Raw genomic sequence first — 14,503 nt, 5'->3', positions numbered from 1 at the left:
TGTGCTTCAGGTTTAATTGACTCGGCCGATGCGCGAGGGTTGAAGAAGGGGAACTACGGCGCTGAAATAATTGTTTTCAGCACCGGTAAATATTTGTGAACAAATGAACTCACCCCTGCCGTTCCGCCACCACTACCGCTGCCCGGATCTTCCGCTCCCGGCGCCGATTTTCAGCAAATTCGCCACTTCTTCAGCCTCGGTAGCAGCCACGTCAGCCACCGCAGCGTTCCGATGCTAGCATCACCTGCGAACAGACGGGATAACTGTCGTCAGATGTCTCGCACGAAGGGGGAACGAAAGAAAATTAGACGGTTAGGCGAGCACGTATCATTCGTTACACTCGAGTGCCACGATCTAACCCCGAAGACCCTCACGGGTTGACACAGTGTGTATGTATTACACGTGCGCTTACATCGTGATTATCGAGCACGGCTGCTTTCTTCCCAGAGCCTAGTTGAAATTCTAGGCAGGCGGACACTGAATCGAATCGATTAGCAAAATACGTGCTCAGACGCGGACGCGATGCGATCGATTCGGCTATGCCCGTGGTCCAGGCACCTAATCGCCGGAAATGCTTGACTGACACTGTCCATGCACCTTTGAGCGAACGTTCACGGCCCTAACAAGGGCCTTCGAACTTCCTTGAAGGACTAGTCAGCCGTTCTTTGCCACATTTGAACACAGACAGTCGAAGGTTATGGCTGGACAAGATGGTCAAAAGTGCCCCCAAACCAAATTGATTTTTCGTCACACTATTCCATAGGTATCCCAAAGAAACCCCTCTGTGACAAGTTTCAAGTCGCTACCCCTACCACAAAGGTAGTTATACGGGGAGCACGGTTTACAGCAATTTATGAAAACAAGGACGATACAATTTACAAAAAATTCTGAAAAAATTAAGGACTATGGTTTCAACAATATCCCATTACTGAATTTTTATAAAACCGGTATCTCCAAAACTTCAACACGAAATATGCATTTTCTTCGAATTGCTAGAGATTTCGAATTTTTAAAACATGTTCGCATTATTCGGAAAATCTGAAAAGATTACACATTAACAATCACGATGAGACACAACTAACATAATGATATATAAGTGGTATTCCGAAAACTTTAATATAAAATCGGCAATTTTATGCTCCCGGATTTTTTTAAAAATTGATTTGGCGACCAACAATTCTGAAATAATTCACTGTCGTGTGTGCTATTACGTAGAACGTTTATGAATTTTTTCGTAATGTTTTGTTAAGTCGGACAGAAGAAATAGAGCATAATTCGTTAAACCGTGCTCACCCTATAACAACCCCCTGCCCTTTGCCCTTGCCCTGCCCCTATTTGTGCACAGTGTTTCTTTCATTTCATTGGCCATCTGCATTAGCGAAGCTTTCAACGCCACCTTGCTCGATCATAGTGTCGCCGGTTTATTCAGCGCACATAAAATGTTAAACAGCCATGATCCAATATGCAAACATTAATGACTTAAACTGAAAATCCTTGGCTCTCGGCCGCCGGTCTCCGCGTGGACGACTGCGTTTAAACATCCGCGAATTAAACTGCACGAGAATTTATATTCGATTCGAAGGAAAAGCGTTCCCAGCAACGAAATATTGCGTGTTAATAATTAACCGTTTAAATTCGATTTGGTATTGATATTTTTAATTTAACGTTCGCGGTCTGGGGAATGTTTGTTGCCCGGATCGTGCTAATTCGACCCTGCGAAAGACCGCGTCAATTAAAACGAATTTCACGCGGAACCAGAAAACTATTATAGTTTTATTATTATTTTCCGGTTAATTAAGAAACCGATTCTCGAGCTGCGAGAAGGTTTGTCGGCCGGATCGAAAGGCACAAGTCCGATCCCGGTTCGATTCACAGGAATTTCAATGCGTCAATTAAAACGAAATTTCCGCGGATCGAGAAAACCGTGATAGTTGCGTGAATGTTGTTTTCGCAGTCAATTAAGGAACCATTCACGAATTCCGCGGTCCCGATTTTCTCATCGCTCATTGCCGTTATTGCGCGGCAATTTATCCGCGCAGAATGAACTCATTAGAAACGCACAATGGAAGAATAGAGGGATTAATTATATTATTCCGCAATTAACTTACCGGTGTGCGAAAACGTAACGCGTTGTTCAAAGGGCAATTAATTCTCACGGGGCATTGATAAGCGTGTACGTCAGCAAAGCAATTCGTGGTTACAGGGTTAAAGGTCGGACACACTATGGTTTGCATCTTCATTGTAAAACCGTGGCTCTTTGTACGAATTATACATTTTCTCTGGTGGTGGTTACGAGAGATCCGAGTCTGATAACGATTAATATCTCGGTCGGACTGTTTTAATAAGTTTTACGAGCCACCGTTAAATTCTTCTAGTGATCCATCAAGAGCTGTGCCAAGGACTTTACCTGATCCCTCCAGCTAATATTTGCATTTCAAATCAACGAAAATCCTCTTAATAACTTTGCAATTAATACACATTTTTCAATGAAAAGCGAGCCACGAGGAATTACAAGGCACTCTCTCCAAACCACACTTTTTGAAACGCGCTAAAGTTTTTCGTGTCAAGTTGCAGAGTTTCCGAGATAATAATTCCCAAAGATCACTATTAGTCAACCTCTGGGGTCAAGGGCCCCGATAATCACTTTCCCGAGAAGTTCAGGTGTTTGCAAACTGCAAATTTGTTAGAACTCTATAAACAACATAGCCTCTAATAATTTCACCAAGAGACTACCAAAAATCGTGACAATTTATTCACGCGCATTTATTCTCGCGATTTTCAGCGAGCGAGTCAGGGGGTTAAAAGGGGTTTGCAAACTGCACATATATTTTTAACACAACGCTAGAGACAATACAAGCGTGGCTCTAGTAATTAGCCACAGTACATTATCAAGAGTCTACTAAAAATGATCGTGGCAATTTATTCACCTTCCAGTAATTTTCAGTGGGCAATTCAGGGGGTGTAAAGGGGTTCACAAACTGCAAATATATTTTTAATACAATACTACAGACAATACAAGCGTGGCTCTAGTAATTAGCCACAGTATGTTATCAAGAGTCTACTAAAAATCGTGACAATTTATTCATGTTTCAGTAATTTTCAGTGGGCAATTATTTCAGGGGGTGTAAAGGGGGGTTTACAAACTGCAAATATATTTTTAACACAACGCTAGAGACAATACAAGCGCGGCTCTAGTCACAGTATTTTGCCTACTATTACCAATTCATTCCCGTTTCTGTGATTTTATCAGAGCGAGGGCGAGTTTAGAGGGTTGAAGGGGGTTGCGTCGCGTGGGTGCGAGATGTCGCAGCGGCTCGGCGCTAATAACCGTGGAACACGAAGACGAGTTATGACAGGTGATGTCGTGGGCGGGGGGGGGGGGGGGGGTGTGTTGGTGGTTCGGGGGTGGAATTGAGCGGAGGACATGTGCCATTGTTCAAAGCGGGACGTTCCTCTCTCTGTAGGTGCGCTATTAGCACCCGGAGCCCTCTCTGACCCGTTCGAAGGTGCTGACGGGTTTCCAGTTAGCCGGCTCCCGCGTGTAACCGTACCGGAATCCCGGTTATGGCACGCTTCATCGCCGGTTTAACTCCGGGATTCACGACGGAAACGCTGCCGGGGAGAACAGACTGCGTTTCCGGAGGCGGCCAGTTTCAGGGGACAGTAAAACCCTCTGCGCGAATAATATCGGCGTGAAACGCTAATAATCGTAAACGATCGCGAGCTGTGTTCTCTCCATTTTATGAACGTAACCTCCTCCCCACCCCACACCCCCCCACCCGCGGAATCTCGGGAAAACGATATTTCAACCCCTACGGCCTTCCGTCGCGGTTATCGACCCGCGAACTTCGAGGAAACGGAAGTGTAAAATTGAACGGCGACGATGTTAATGGATTTTCAGCCCGAAACGACTGCATTGCGAGCGGGAGAGCTTTCCGCGAACTATACACACACCGTCGTCGTGAATCACAGTGAATTCTCGGTATATGTCAACAACTCCGGTCTTGCCGGCGTCATGTATCGTCCAGGAGACATGGACGAGCCGTGTTGTGTTTACACTCCTCGGCGTCCAAGGCCTCTCGAGCTCCGCTAGCGGGGATAATTCCGCGACGATTATCCTCCAACCCTTCGCGACATATACAGAGAAATCACTGTACTCTCTGCGCTCTCCACTGGGTGGATCTACACCACGAACTATTATTGGCAGACTTATTGGCAGAATTCTTATGCTGAGGAAGAATTGTTTGCATTAATTACAAGCTGTATAAACAATTCTTCCCTCAATCATTTTAAATGTGTGAAATAACAGTATTCTTAAATTTTCCGAATAATTTTTTACTTTGCATTTGAACTACCGATTTTTATTATAAATGCATAGTTGCGATGGGGTCTTTTCATCAAGAAATATCACTCCAGTCTACCTGTGTTTTATATAACGTTTTGAAATTGAAGCGTTTAAATTAGTTCACTTCGATGTCAATCAATCACCGTGTATTCTTCCTACAGGAAAAATGAAGATAATATTGCGTGACAAGATTGACAGGAACAAAATCATATAGAATATTTTGTATCCGATGAAAAATGTTTGGTTGTGGACGAGACGGAGATCTATCATTGGTCGACACAGGCCAAGTCGAGGTCAATTAGCGCACCGCGACACCACGGTCGCGATATTCGAAAAGGTAAATTGCGCGCTCGTACGCTGGCGAAAGTTGACGATCGGCGCCGCTCGATCGACAGATCGCGGACGCGAAATTGACCGCGAGTTTTCGGCAATTTGGCCGGTCGGTGCAGGTAATAAACTCGCTCTCCCTTCGGAATTGATTGGTGGATCGACGCCGACGCCGACGCCGACGCGATGTCACCTGCACCGGCAATAAATATTGCGCCGGCGATCGTTGCTAATCGCGGGCGCAAAAATAACATGTTTGATCATGAACCGACGCGTATTCCCCCGCATCCGTCGCGCAATCGCTCGCTGGCTAGCTGACAATCATTTTTTCCCCCTCGGATCGAGGACCGACAGGCAGGGTCGCGCGGGAGCTGTCCGACATCGGCCAATTAGTCCGGTATGCTCCGTTTCGTTCCGGTGACTATCAGCCGACGAAAAGGCGTGTCAAGGTATGCGGAATACGTCTTCCTACTGTCCCCTGCGATTCGATGCCCGATACCTCAGCTAAAAGTTACGTTTTTTCGCATTTTTGTTCATCTCGAGGAATAACCTCGTGATTAATACACATTTCTACATGAAAAATTAGGGCATATTCTACAGAGCACACCTTTTACGTGCGTGGAAGATTTGTTGAAAAAGGTCTGACAGTTTTTGAGAAAAAAATTCCCGAAGACCCCTATCTCTCGATCTTCATTACTCTTATTTATACCGTAAGTAATTGAGAACTGTGCTATAACCTCGTAATTAATAAACATTTCTAAATGTAAAAATTGGGGTATATTCTACAGAGCACACCTTTTACGTGCGTGGAAGATTTTGCGAAAAAGGTCTGACAGTTTTTGAGAAAAAAATTCCCAAAGATTACTATCTCTCATTAATCTTATTTAAAACGTAGGACAGTGATCGGGAACCGTGCTACAACTTCGTGATAAATAAACATTTCTGAATGTAAAAATTGGGTTGTATCCTGCAGAGCACACCTTTTACGTGCGTGGAAGATTTTGCGAAAAAGGTCTGACAGTTTTTGAGAAAAAAATTCCCAAAGATCACTATCTCTCATTAATCTTATTTCGATCGTAGCACAGCGATCGGGAACCGTGCTACAACTTCGTAATGAATAAACATTTCTAAATGTAAAAATTGGGGTACATTCTACAGAATACACCTTTTACGTGCGTGGAAGATTTTGCGAAAAAGGTCTGACAGTTTTTGAGAAAAAAATTCCCAAAGATCACTATCTCTCATTAATCTTATTTCGATCGTAGCACAGCGATCGGGAACCGTGCTACAACTTCGTAATGAATAAACATTTCTAAATGTAATAATTAGGGTGTATCCTACAGAGCACACCTTTTACGTGCGTGGAAGATTTTGCGAAAAAGGTCTGACAGTTTTTGAGAAAATAATTCCCAAAGATCACTATCTCTCATTAATCTTATTTCGATCGTAGCACAGTGATCGGGAACCGTGCTACAACTTCGTAATGAATAAACATTTCTAAATGTAATAATTAGGGTGTATCCTACAGAGCACACCTTTTACGTGCGTGGAAGATTTTTTGAAAAAGTTCTTACAGTTATTGAGAAAAAAATTCCCAAAGATCACTATCCCTCATTAATCTTATTTCGATCGTAGCACAGTGATCGAGAACCGTGCTACAACTTCGTAATGAATAAACATTTCTAAATGTAAAAATTAGGGTGTATCCTACAGAGCAGACCTTTTACGTGCGTGGAAGATTTTGCGAAAAAGTTCTTACAGTTATTGAGAAAAAAATTCCCAAAGATCACTCTCGTTAATCTCATTTCCGCCAACGTAGCACAGTGATCGGGACCTGTGCAATAACCTCGTAATGGACAAAAATTTCACAAATGAAAAAATTAGGGTACGTTCTCCAGAGTACGCGATTCATGTACACGGAGAATTTTTTGAGCGAGGTCTTGTGGTTTCCGAGAAAAAAAATTCGTAAAGATCGCTGTTCCTCCGGCCTTCCTGGGAAACTGGGCCGAATTTGCACTGCGAGGCGGTCAGGATGTATGCGAGATAGCGATTTAGGAAGAGACAAGCTGAGGGCTCATCGCTCCAGGGTAAACACGTCAATCATCGCGTAGAATCGTCGAGGGAGGTTCTTTTGAAAGGGGGTTGTTTCTTTCGACGCTGGTCAAACGTCATACGGCGGCCTCGGGTTCGTTTCCTTTTAGCACCGAAATTCGAACGCGACTAGCCGTGGTGCAGTTAACCCAGAACCTTGACGGTAATAATTAACGTACTCATCATCGTGCCGCAAGGACGTGCGAACGGATCCCGTGACGCATAGGCTCTTGTGCGCGATGAAAGGGCTCCGGGTCGCGCTGACGCGGACATGCATTTAGGACGAGATGCACAAGCCGACAATGGCCGCGGATCCCTGCACCGCGATGCGCCGCTGCTGGAATGAGTGGTTCGTTCGCATTTGACGGGGACCGAGCCCTTTGGACTCGAGAACTGTCGTACATGTTATTTCTCCCGATTGTATTCAGACCATTCCAGACATTCTGAATAAATTCCTTAAAATACTTTCAAGTACGTATTTAAATACTACAGAAATTCCCTGGAGCATATCATGAAAATTTCATATTTGCAATTTTCCAGATACTCGGTGACAACATGAGTTCTGTTTCCGGAAGATTGGGAAATTGTCATCCAAAAGGATAACTGAATCAGAGTAAGTCTCCAGCGTGCAGGTCCCCAGATAAAAGGCGCAGTTTCCAGCGAAGAGATTCGAGTTCGCACGCATCGAGAGGCCGAAATTCGGCACAGTTTTCGCGCGCTATGGCGCGGCCCGGCCTCGCGCTCTTTCCTTTAGATTTCGCCGGGCTGCGGCGGCTCGTCTGCTGAGAAAGAAAACAGACCGCGTTATTCTTTCGTTCAAGGACCGGGTGTTTCCGCGGGGCGGGGGCAGTTTTTCGCGCGCTCGTCCGTTCAAAGGCCCGCGGTCCCGCAACCATCGAGAATGCTTGCGCACCTGTCGGCTGAAATATCCGAGGTCGGCTAAACAGTCCACCTCGAAGAGCGAGAGAGAGAGAGAGAGTTTAACAAACTCGGGAGAGACAGAGGAGCGGGTAAACGACGCCCGGAGACTTCATCAGCCGCACAAAGAAGCGTGCCGTTTCACCGAAGGGGGAAAAAAAAATCGGATGCACTTTGCACCGAGACCTGGCCGGCGCATCCTTGAGGCAGCCATCGCGCTCGGAAATGTGTCAAGTATACGGGGAAAGAGTAACGTGGACTCGTGCAAATGCACTTGACATATTCTCCGGGACCTCCCCTCGTCGCTCGCCGTTTCCAGGCTACTTTTCGGAAGATGTTTCTCCAGGGAAAATAACTCCGGGCGATGCCAGCCTGCTGCGAACGCTCGAACCCGCCTAGCGAGTAAACTGTTGCGCGCTGTCGCCGGTGATAGCCGTGATAACGCGCACGGCTTTCGGGTATATGCTCAACGTGTCCTGTGACTTTTCGAAAAATCACGGGCGTAAAAAGAGTTTTTACAGGTGAATGGATTTTCACAAAAGTAACGTAAATGTAATCTTCTAAAGATGACGAGATTGAATTTATTTGGATTTTGTGCGGTTCGTATTATAATGCATGCTCTAGTAAATACATTCGTTTAATCACTTTCCACGAAAGTATCTGTATAATTTCAGTAACTGTAAAATAAAAAATTTGGAACTGGTTATTTTGACCGGCGGTGGTAGGTTTAGGGTTGATCGAAAGGTTCACAACTGTGTCGAGATGAACGGCAATGATTTATTTTTGATCGTGAATTGTTCCCAGCGTCGCCGCTCGTAAAATCTGCGAAAGCGCCTTCTCGAGAGCTCGATATTACGGAGTCGATATTCGGAGATTTCCCCGGGGGCGCTGCACCTTAAGCATCCCCACTTTAAAATCCATTTCCGGCGTATCACCTGCTGTCCATCACCGAATTCTCTTCCACGTTCGCTTCCAACCCTCCGACACTTCACCGTTCACCCTTTCCTTTATTCCCCCTGTCGGGTCCGTATCGCTGCTCCTCCATCTATCCACCTTTGTTCCCTCGTCACCCCCACTCCCGCGCCTTATCTTTCACGTAATCTCAGGTGAGTCGCCCCTTAGGCTCGCGCGACAACAACCCCAACTCAGTACCACCCCGGTTTACAGTGATTTCTCTATATATGTCGTCAACGACATGTCCAAATTTTCTTCGAAAGGTTCTACAACCTTCTCTTAGGTCCCACAATTTTTTTCATATGCCCTAGAAATTTTTCCTGTGCCCTACAATTTTCTTCGTCCACCCTGAAGGATCTCTGCAATTATTTCGTAGGCGATGCAGTCGTCGCTTCGGGTCCTGCAATTTTTCTGTGGGCCCTACGACATTTTCACGAGTTCTAAATTTTTTCAAAGGTTCTACAGCCTTCTCTTAGGTCCACAATTTTTTTCATGACCCCTCGAAATTTTCCCTGTGCTCTACAATTTTCTTCATGCACCCTTACAGTTGTCTCTAAATGCTACAATTATTTCGTAGGCGATACAGTCGTCGCTTTGGGTCCTGCAATTTTTTTGTGGGCCTTATGACATGTCTACGGGTCCAACATTTTTTTCAAAGGTTCTACAACCTCCTCTTAGGCTCCACAATTTTTTTCATGACCCCCAGAAATTTTTTCCATACACACAGGTGAGTCGCCCCTTAGGCTCGTGCGACGACAACCCCAACTCAGTGCCAAGCACCCCAGTTTACAGTGATTTCTCTATATATGTCGCCAAAGCCTGGACGATAAACGTCGCGGAATTATCCCCACTACCGCGGGGTATAAACCATGAGGGGCCACGAAGCATGAGAGGCCTCGGACGCCGAGGAGTGTAAACATAACTCGGCTCGGGTATGTCTCCTGCACGATACATGACGCTGACAAGACCCGTGTTGTTGACATATATCGAGTATATTGGTCATAAATGCATCGAATCTGCAGTCTATTTACGACAATTAATTTTGAATAAGTCCAACCTGATATTATTGAGTCAGTCGATTTTGCAAATGGACAGAACTGAAATAGTCCCGATTTGAAATATTTATTCATTAAAAATGAGAGCGTTTTCCAACGAAGGGACAAATTCGCTGGGTAACGGGTTCGAACGTAGCATTTTCATAAAAGGGGGTCAACGCCGACGGCTTCTGCTTCCGCGAACTATCCGCGACTGCGAATTGTTGTTTCTCGGACTTGGGAGCCGAGAGAGCGGAAGTTGTCGTTCCATCTGACGAGTTTAAGCGAAACAAGCTGCGCGGCGGATTCATCGATCGGCTTCCGGCCGCGGACAAAGTCTGCTTCGCCCGGCGGATGAATAAGTGAACGGGGCGAGTGCTTCCTAGGAACGGCGACGGTGAAAACTTGATGAGACAACTTTAGATTTGTTCCACATTCCCGAGACTTCGCATGGTAGCCGCTATCCTTCCGCGAACGAGTCGCATGCCTTTCGGAAAACAACCTAGTCGACAATCCGTTTGCGGTTACCGAGCGAAAAGAGATTTTGCAAAACGTTACTTGACGGTGTTCAACCCTTAAAACGAGCTAGAATGTTTTCTTACTATTTTACACAAAATTACCAAAATTTGTAGCCACTTCAAAAATTTATAGATCCTCTAGCGTGTCGAGTGGATATCTGTGAATTTATTTTGAAAAATGTACTGCAGCAATATTTCTCAAATTGTGAACATGCTTTGTCACAATATTGAAGTAAATAATATTTTTTTTTTTTTTTTAGTTAAAAAGTGCTATGAAAATGTCTGATTCTTGTTTCGAGTATTTGATAAAAGTCGACGTAACGAATAATGGAAAAGCCTCGAGAAAAAATTGATTTACAATACTGGTGTCGTTCACAACTAATAAAACGTAGAACATTTGCTCGGAATCACGAATGAACGTGTCAGTTTGTCAGAAGATTGAACTTTTGTGTGAAGCAACTTTTACGGATTCCGAGGTGCTAAATCATGATTCTGAAGAACGTTGCGTGGCGGCGTAATTGAAAATCTTTCCCCGAGGTGGCGAAGAAATTAGAGGAAAACCGCGGCCGCATCCCCCTTTGTTTCCCGCGCGTGCTCCCCTTTGGAACGGAAGCTTTACGATCTTTCATAACCGGCGAAGAGGCTGAGGAACTCTCTTACCGGGACTACGGGGGAGCTTTAACGTTATTACACCGTGGACCGAATATAAGCCAGAGCCCGCAGGAGCTGAAGGCGTAAAGCCCCGAAGGATATCACCGCGCCGAGAGAAATTTCATCCGCCAAGTGCCGGTCGCGTCGTTTCGCTCGCTGTTCGAGCTGCCTGATTTTCTGCTCCTCCCTGTCTCCAGACAGTCGTGGAAAGCTCGTTGATAGGGGGTTGATTCAACCCCCTGCGCGTCCCATCGCTCAAAACCTCGGAAATTATGGGGAAAATATTTCTCGCGACTTTGGAACGCGCCTCCGATCGATTAGGGGGTGGCGAAACATTTCCATTAACCCTTTCCAAGTGCTAAAATTAGAGAGAGCCGCAGCGTTTGATTTTTGGTATTCGTGAAAAATTGCATATTCTATGATTTTCATAGTACAGTACAATCTTCGTGCAAAATAAAAATTGTTTGTACACATTGTACAGTACAGAAGCCAAATAGAGGGGCAGCTGGATAACGGGGTTGAAAGTGCCCCCAAATTGAATTTGGAATAGGCTGTTCGATAGCTTATCCAAAGAAAATAATGTGTACTAATTTTCAACTCTATATGTCGACACGGGTGGTAGTAATGGGGTGACAAAGAAAATCAGGTTTTTCCGTAATCACTCTTATATTCTTCAATTGAAAATTCTGAAAAAAAATCAGGGATATTTTAGCTACTGTAATGCACATCTATGAATTTTTTCAGAATTTTTCGCTTCGAAATCGAATTTTCAAAAATAAATAAAGTTTTGATATACCCATTCCTTGTGGATGGTATGAGATACTAAGTTTATATTTTTACAGTTTTAAGCAAACAAGTTCGCAGTACATAGACCATTAGCAACCAACTCTAAACAGAATATACGAGCATGGTCGAGCCTAAGAGACAATCCCCCACGCTATAGCAACGATTCCCAGGAGTCAGAGTCTGCAACCAAAGACGATCACCTCGAGCAGGAATCGAACGATTTCGGCATTTCTCGGCGGAATGACACGGGGTATCTCTCGCTTCCGGTTCCGGGGATAGTTCGTAGATCGTTCTGGGTAGAATCCTCGGCATCCCTACCGTCCCTGCGGGCTCACGGCCGCAAAAGTTTCAGTTATTTCGGCGGCTGGGCCCGCTCCTCCGGATATCGTTTCACGGATGCCTGGCCGCCCCGGTGCACTCAGTTTAGTCGCGTTTCGGTATTCCGCCGGCAGTTCTGCGGTCGGCGAGGGTGACGGTGCAGTCGCGGAGTGCACCCGGTGCTGGCGCGATGCGTTTTGCGGCGCCCGCGGTCGTTACGCAGCGTTGCGAATGCTTCGGCGATGGCCTACCGCAAATATCGCCGGAACCTTTCCATAAATGTATCGCGAACCGCTCGCGGGACACCCGAATCCCGGGTCCCGGGCCCCCGTGGCCCTCCGCTTTAATTAAACTTACCGGACAAAAACCTCCCACGTAAACGTTACCGACCTCCCACCCCCCTGTCCCCGAAACCGCGATGAAACACTGTGGGAGGAGCATGAGGGCGTCAGATCGAAATTGTTTGGCTGGAAGAGTTTCAAAGTGTTCAGAATAGAGGAAATTGTTTGTTTAGGCGAGTTTTGCGCTTGGAAGTGCTTGAATGGCCCCCTAGGGCAAAATTTAGGGGCTTGATACGTAGCGAGTGGGCGTGGCTATGTGGCATTGGGCGGACAGGAACTAGAAATTTGGTTCGGAGGACCCACCGCTCAGAATTTTTCAGATTCCGAGGCCAAAAGACTGTGTTTTTTTATTTCAGTGCGAACAGTGCTCTCAGTGGGCGTGGTTAGACACTGTAAGTAGGCGCGGTAAAATGTTTATACCCTCTCATTACTCCATATCCTCCAAAACTCAAGCTACATTCACTGTACTTTGAATTCATCTGTTTCTAAAGCCAGAAGACTACCTACTCTGCTCTGAGTGCATAAATTATTCTCAGTGGGCGTGACTTCGGTGCTACCAGTTTCCACGAAGCCCAACCCGTGTCTCATAAAGTAATCTGTGCCTGTACTCGACGTGAACTATGTAAAGATCTAATTCTGATAACTGGTCATTGAGAAATCTTGAAATTTTAATACCACGAGACAATTTAACTTGCTTCCAGTGTATATAATGCCCCCAAGGGGTGTATCCAAGTGCTGTGGGTAGGCGTGGCGAAGTGTTCATGTCATTCCACGACTCTATATCCTTCGAAGCTCAGATCTAGATGACCATAATTACCTTCGGACTTGTGTTTGCCAATTATAAAAGCCAGAAGACTACCTATTTCGCCCAGATTGTAAAGATTGTTATAAATGGGCGACTTGGGCGTGGCTCTCGGTTTCTATGCAACCTAACCCGTGCTTCATAGAGCAATTTGTCCCTAGATCATGCTGAACTTTAGATCCATTAAGAATTCATCTGTGGAGACCGTAGTGACTGTAAGATATCAATTTTGATATCTATCTCGGAACTGTGCCCCGAGTGGGCGTGGCAACGTTGCCCCCGATCTCAAACATCTCGGACACTGCTCCCCAACTAAAAATCCTCTAAAAATCTAGCAATCGTGACTTTCTCGTTGTAGTAAAAACGTCTCGGCCGTCGTTCCTAACAAGAAAACCGAACTCCAGTCTAAAAAAAGCAAACCCGACCGCCGTTTCCGGTGGCCAATCGCTCGAACAGCTTCGTCGAAAGCGACCGTGTTCCTTCCGTGTCGTTATCGCAGCTAATCCGAGAGGCCAGAGCGAGCGACAACGCGACGTTCCGTGAACGAAAACCAGGTCGATCGCGTGCTCCCTGCCATTTCTGTCCTGGCCAGCCGCGAGCAATTCCACGGGTCCGCGGAACCTAACCGCTCTCCTCGAACAACCGCGACACGTGCAACAGAGAAATTGCCTTATGCCGTGTGCCGAGAAGCCTAGCAAAGCGATTCCATACGATAAACTCTGCCACTCCACTTGTCCCGCAGATACTTATCGCCATCGCGGTAATTATTATTGTCACTAGCGTTGTAAACGCGCGTCCGCGCCCTTTCGCCAAACGGTCGCACTTAATAGGCGCATGGCCGATGCCGATCTTCGGAATTTTTTTTCTACAAAACCACTCTATCAATTTTTACGAAATTTTCTGGGTATGTTCTCTGGTCTGTAGAGAAACCGAAAACAATTTTTTGGAGGCAGGGGAATTTGTAGTTTTTAACTGGTATGGTGAAACTTGTCCGCACTCCTGCTGGGCTCACGCTGTACGTGATCTTGTGGAATTTTTTTTCGGAAAACTACACAACCCATTTTTCCAAAATTTTCAGAGCACATTCTTTGAATATTAAAGAAATGAAAAATATTTTTTTAGAGGCTGGGAAATAGGTAGTTTTTAACTGGTATGGTCAAACTTGTCCGCACTCCTGCTGGGCTCACGCTGTACGTGATCTTGTGGAATTTTTTTTCGGAAAACTACACAACCCATTTTTCCAAAATTTTCAGAGCACATTCTTTGAATATTAAAGAAATTAAAAATATTTTTTTAGAGGCTGCGAAATAGGTAGTTTTTAACTGGTATGGTCAAACTTGTCCGCACTCCTGCTGGGCTCACGCTGTACGTGATCTTGTGGAATTTTTTTTCGGAAAACTACACAACCCATTTTTCCA

General features: G+C 45.5%; 1 protein-coding gene across 10 annotated transcripts in view; it reads right to left on the bottom strand.

The window, feature by feature from the left end:
• Window positions 1–14,503, bottom strand: part of LOC143360337 (protein turtle) — a 315,901-nt gene that overhangs the window by 80,042 nt on the left and 221,356 nt on the right. For all 10 annotated transcript variants that reach the window (XM_076799066.1, XM_076799063.1, XM_076799068.1 and 7 more), the window contains one exon: window positions 114–244. The gene's annotated coding sequence lies outside the window, so the exon portion shown is untranslated. The remainder of the gene's footprint in view (window positions 1–113; window positions 245–14,503) is intronic.

Source organism: Halictus rubicundus, chromosome 13 (genome assembly GCF_050948215.1).
Source record: "Halictus rubicundus isolate RS-2024b chromosome 13, iyHalRubi1_principal, whole genome shotgun sequence".
Taxonomy (NCBI): domain Eukaryota; kingdom Metazoa; phylum Arthropoda; class Insecta; order Hymenoptera; family Halictidae; genus Halictus; species Halictus rubicundus.
Note: the sequence above shows the minus strand (reverse complement) of the source record. Positions and strands in the feature narration are given on the sequence as shown.